This window comes from Macrobrachium rosenbergii, chromosome 30 (genome assembly GCF_040412425.1).
Source record: "Macrobrachium rosenbergii isolate ZJJX-2024 chromosome 30, ASM4041242v1, whole genome shotgun sequence".
NCBI lineage: Eukaryota > Metazoa > Arthropoda > Malacostraca > Decapoda > Palaemonidae > Macrobrachium > Macrobrachium rosenbergii.
The window spans coordinates 37,155,304-37,161,535 of record NC_089770.1 but is presented as its reverse complement, the minus strand read 5'-3'; positions in this window follow the sequence as shown (position 1 = coordinate 37,161,535).

Below are 6,232 nucleotides of genomic sequence, written 5' to 3'. Positions count from 1 at the left end.
TTTTTCAAAAATTCACCATAAATCGAAATATTGTGCTAGAGACTTTCCGTTTGTTGCAAAATAAAGTTAAAGGATAGATTGTTACTAGAATGTAAGAATTTCGGCTTACGATTGCGTTTTTTTACCATTTCGGTCGAGTCAAAGTTGACCGAAGGTTAAAATTTTGTCAGTTATCGTGATTTATATGAAAATATTTCAAAACTGTCAAAAGCTACAACAATGATTTATTGTTTGTTGTATTTTAAAAGACATTTCGCACATTTTTATGTATAACACTTTATGTAAAGAATAATATAAAACGGCGAAAAAATTACGACAAGGTGACTCAAGAAATGCTGACATTTTCAGCGGATTTCCCGCGCGCGGAGGGAAGGAAAAAGTTTTTTTTCAAAAATTCACCATAAATCGAAATATTGTGTTAGAGACTTTCCGTTTGTTGCAAAATAAAGGTAAAGGATAGATTGTTACTATAATGTAAGAATTTCGGCTTACGATTGCGTTTTTCTACCATTTATGTCGAGTCAAAATTGACCGAAGGTTAAAATTTTGTCAGTTATCGTGATTTATATAAAAATATTTCAAAACTGATAAAAGCTACAACGATGATTTATTTTTTTGTGTTCTAAATGAAATTTCGCACATTTTGATGTATAAAAATTTATGTAACGAATAATATAAAACGGCGCGAAAATTACGACAAGGTGACTCAAGAAATGCTGATTTCCCGCGCGCGGAGGGAAGGAAAAAGTTTTTTTCAAAAATTCACCATAAATCGAAATATTGTGCTAGAGACTTTCCGTTTGTTGCATAATGAAGGGAAATGATTGATTGTTACTGGAATGTAAGATTTTGGCTTACAATTGCGTTTTTCGACCATTTATGTCGAGTCAAAATTGACCAAAGGTTAAAATTTTGTCAGTTATCGTGATTTATATGAAAATATTTCAAAACTTTTAAAATCTACAACAATGATTTATTTTTTGTTGTATTTTAAATGAAATTGCGCACATTTTGATGTATAAAAATTTATGTAACGAATAATATAAAACGGCGCGAAAATTACGACAAGGTGACTCAAGAAATGCTGACATTTTCAGCGGATTTCCCGCGCGAGGAGGGAAGGAAAACGTTTTTTCAAAAATTCACCATAATTCGAAATATTGTGCTAGAGACTTTACGTTTGTTGCAAAATGAAGGTAAATGATTGAATATCACTAGAATATTAGATTTTTTATATATATATATATATATATATATATATATATAAAATATATATAAATATATATATATATATATATATATATATATATATATATATATATATATATATATATATATATATATATATATATATATATATATATATATATATATATATATATATATATATATATATATATATATATATATATATATATATATATATATACATATATATATATAATATTATATTGTTTTTACTTTGGTATAATATACATAACTAAAAGGAAATATTATATTGTTTTTTACTTTGGTACGAATACATAACTAAAAGGAATGCTGGTGAAAAACTTTATTTTTTTGCATAAAACGAAATAATATACAAAACTCCAATAAATACAGATATATAAAAACTTGTAATAAATATAAAACTAAAAATAAATTCATTGCAGAATACTCACTCGTAATCCTGACTCTTCGTTCTGTTCTTGTTTTCTCCCTCCTCCATTGAAGAGTCTTGCATTTTTTTCCTCTCGACATGACGAGGCACAGACGGATGAGGGAGACGCACGCACTTACTGAAGGGCGGCCCGCTGCGCCCTTTGGTGTCGCTCGGGTAGGCGCACTCCAATATATGACCGCAGTGTGGTACTTGCGGTCACACTCCCCGAACCTGCAAAGTGCTACCTTGCAGGTGCGACAGACATACCGGGTGTTTCTTCTTCTGCCATTCATATGGCACACCTGGCACCGTTTCTGCTTATGCCCTTCTAGAAGCTCCAGTGTGTGATCTCCTACCTGCAGCCGACACACAGGGTCGACTACCCGACGGGACATTGGAATGTGAGGGAGGGCGGCAGCAGGGGCAGCGGCATCATCAAGGGCGGCGGCAGCAGGGGTGGCGGCATCATCAAGGGCGGCGGCAGCAGGGGCGGCGGCATCATCAAGGGCGGCATCATCAAGGGCAGTGGCAGCAGGGGCGACGTCGGCAGGAGCAGGAAGACCGAGGTTGGCCCTCCTAGCGACATCCGCCCTTTCCTCTTGGGGCAGATCTGGAGCTCGGGGCAGGGGACCGGAGTTGGAAGGCCACTCCTCTGGATTAAAGTTTATGAGGGCATTCCCAGCCACCTCAAGAAACTGGATGTGGGACAACCTCCGAGCGTCAGAATTGTACCCACAGTAGAGGATGTAAGCATTCTGGAGGGCCAACTGAAGGAGGTATTTGAGGAGCTTCTGTGTCCACCTCCTGGTTCTCCTGGCGAAGGGATAATACTGGATGAGTTGATCAAAGAGATCAACTCCTCCCATGTGCCTGTTGTAGTGCCCGATGACAGTAGGGCGTTGGACACGAAACTCCTCATACGTAACTCGGCCCTGCCGACGTGTCTTCTTCTGCTGAATGATCTCTTCTTGGATGGGCTCATGACTCGTCGTAATCATGGGCACAAGTCGGACCCCTTCCAACAGATGACGAAGACATCTCCCTTCCGCCGCCACTCTGTCTCTCCTCTTGCCAGATGTTGCGGCTGGCTAGCAAACCTCTTGAGGACATTCAGGGCCCCACGCACCAACCGAAGGATACCACTGACGTGCACACCTGCTTCATACAGTTCCTGGGCCAGGGATACCGAGTTATAATAATTATCCATAAACAGGTGGTATCCCTGGTTACGGAAACGACCCACAAGACCGAAGACAGTGTCACGCAGCATGGAGAAGACCCCAGAATACACCGAGAAGTCCACGACGTATCCAGTGTTGGATTCCGTAATAAAAAATAACTTTACACCGTATTTCTTTGGCTTCTTGAGGTTGTACACTTTTATACTTAGACGCCCTTTGTATGGAATCATCCCCTCAGCCAAAGAAAGGTTCTTGGAAGGAACCACGAGAAACTGGGACCGTTCACGAATGTACTCCAACACTGGGTGGACTAAGATGAGGCGGTCAGGGTTATTCCGGGGTACGGCCCTTCAGTTGAAGGCGTTGAAATACCTGTCCAACGCCAGGAAACTATCACGAGGCATAATGCCGGGCACATTGGGCGTACTTAAAAAAAAAATTCCGCCTCCAATATTGCCTGACGTCAGCAGCAGGCATCATTCCATAAAAAATGTGGAGCCCCAAAATATGCGCTATGTCCGTGAGGTTACAGCCCCGCCAGCGATACGACAACGTCGTCTGCAGTTCCTCACGGCAGTACCGAGCGTAATCTGCCGTCTCTGCAACGAGGTATTCCAGCAATTCCCGCGTCAGGAAGAGCTGAATGAACCCCAGTGCAGTGAGAGGCACAGGGACGGTCAGTCCAGGTGCTGCCGTGAATGGGTGCATGTTAGGTGGGGTGGGGTCCTCCGACCACCCCCATCACTTTCGGGCGAATGGCCTTCACCCAAGCTGCTGCGACGCTGCGACCTTCTGTGGGCCCATGTGCGGGCACAACTTCGCACTCCCAACCTCCCCACTGGCCCATCTCCCTCACTTTCAACATCACTTTCTGTCTCGTCCCCACCAGCCACAATCGGGGCCTCCTCCTCCTCCTCAGACTCTCCCTCATACGCACTGAAACCACTAAATTCAAGCTCAATTTCCTCCTGTGGCTCCCGTACGGACATTGGGAGCAAGTACTCGTCATCACTAACATCAGGCATGATGTCCTCATCACTGGATGACCAACTGCCATCGAAATGAGGACTTTCCACCTGCTCTCGATCGAGCTCCAGCAAGTACTCGTCAATGTCCTTTTGTTGGAGGCCTCCCAAATGCTTATGGATGCCCCTCAGGACATCCCGATGCTTCCTAGGGGTCGTAAAAGGCACGGGATATGGTCCTTGGTCCCCTTCAGTCACACGTGGCCACACGACACGGCGTTGAGAAGCTGGGTCATCTTGGGTGCTTGGTCCCTCTCCAGCATCCCAGTCTAAAACTCGTCTCACATGCTCACTACCGACAGGCAATATACGCCTTTCACGGTCCTGACGACGTTTGGACATCTCTGCAAACGTCCTGTTGCCTCACAAATACACAAACACTCGCCAAAGTTCTGCAAAACACGGATGCGTCAAGATAACGCTCTCCGACGATGCGACGCTGATGCTTTTTGGTGCGAGAAGGAAGAAATTCGCGCATGCACATCTGGGTGACGCTTATAAACAAAACAACAGCGTGATCCGTGAACTCCCAGCATCCCTCAAGGTGCGTGATTTAAAACCTTTCGCAAACTAGGCCTATAATCATTTTTCCGCGAATATTTAAAAAAACCATTTTTAGTCGACGCACCATACGTCCACTCAGCACCCAACAGACAATTTTAGTTGACGTATGGTACGTCCAGTCGGCGTTTAAGGGCTAGAGAGGCTGTAAGAAACCACGTTGAATTTGTGTGCTCAACTTTGAGAAGTTTTGAATTTTATTCCTTTTTTTTGGGTGAATGTATCTCAAGTGAACTTCCCTGTGTTAAGTAGGGAGAAATATTTCACTGACTCTTCTGTGACAGATGACAAAATTAGATATATCTTCATATTTAATTGAGCTGCTTTATCGTGTAATGATATTGGCTGATTGACTTTTCTTGCCATACAGTATTAAACCAACACGGTTCCAGTGAGAATTTGGGCTGGCATTTGGCTGTGACTCTTATACCTTAAGAATCTTCCACTCTGCTTATATATTTCTGTCATTAAAGGTTGAAATGCCACTAAAGAGCTGCAGGAGCAAGGGACAGGTCACTCACTAAACCTGTGGACAACAACATCCTGGAGACTGGACCTACGCTGTAGGAGTCTTCCGCAAGCATAGGATCACAACGAGCCCCAAAAGGTAATTGAGTGTGTCCTGCTCTTTCCCACTGGCTACATTATAGCTTCAGGTCTTGGTGTGAACCTTCCCCAGCTCCATCTTCCCACCCCTCCCCCCCGTTTTCATTTCGAAACGTTTCCTTCATAAAACGGGTTTAGATCTAAACCTTTCTATTTCTCTCTCCCTGAACCAGATCACGTATGGGTTCTTTCTCTCTCACAACTCTAAATTCCATTTTTTGTAGCTACAAGCCATTGAAAAAGAAATGACATTGAAGATCATGTGGGCCCAGCTTGAGTACTGATTAGAAGGAGGGAACTGAAGAGGATGATAAACAGATTAGTTGGAACAATGCCTCGTCCTCGGAGGGAAACAAATCACATATTATCAAACAATCGAATGATTCCATTCCAAGGAAAATCATGATGTATCTTAAGGCTGTCGACAGAAGTACTAGAAAGATTAGTTTAACACATGTAGAGTTCTAGATACCTATATAATAACAGATGTAGAACGCCTATTGCTCGTATGTATCAAATGTTGCGTAGTCTTGCTGGATGTCCAGCGAAGGTGGACACGAGGTGATTATTCCAAGGCTGTTGATGATCGGGACAAAGACGAAATATATTTCAGAGAAAAAGAGATGTTGTGTGTTGTCTGAATCTTCTCAGAACTCGAATCGTCTTTCTACTGTGGTGTTACACAACAGATTCTACAGATATAAGAAATAATTCTTCAAGCATTCCTGGCTTCCACAGATTCCGTACGTTATAATGCATAACATACTCAGGTACTTGACTGTGTGGTCTACGGCATATTTTTTTCTTTTAATAAAAAGGTCTTTCCCCTCATACGCTATCATCAGTACAGTCATACCCCGAACTTACGCGAGGTTAAGTTCCAGAACCCCTCGCACAAAATGAATTTTTGCATAAGTTTGGCACGGTCTCTAAAAATGCTAATAAGTGCTTATTTCTAGAGTTTAAACACTAAATAAATATGACCCTAATCATGCTCCCAAAGTATTAAGCTAACTTTCAAATGAAATTAAAGTTACTGTAATGTCATTTAAAAGTTAGCTTAATACATTTCCCTTGAAGAAAGAAATAAATGGATGACACAAAAAATAGGAGTGTGAAGGTTTCTATACTATTTCCCTTTCTCCCTCTTCCGACGAATCTATTTTTTAGAAGTCTTCTCAACCTCGTGTTTTAGAACTACTTTATTCTAGCCCATC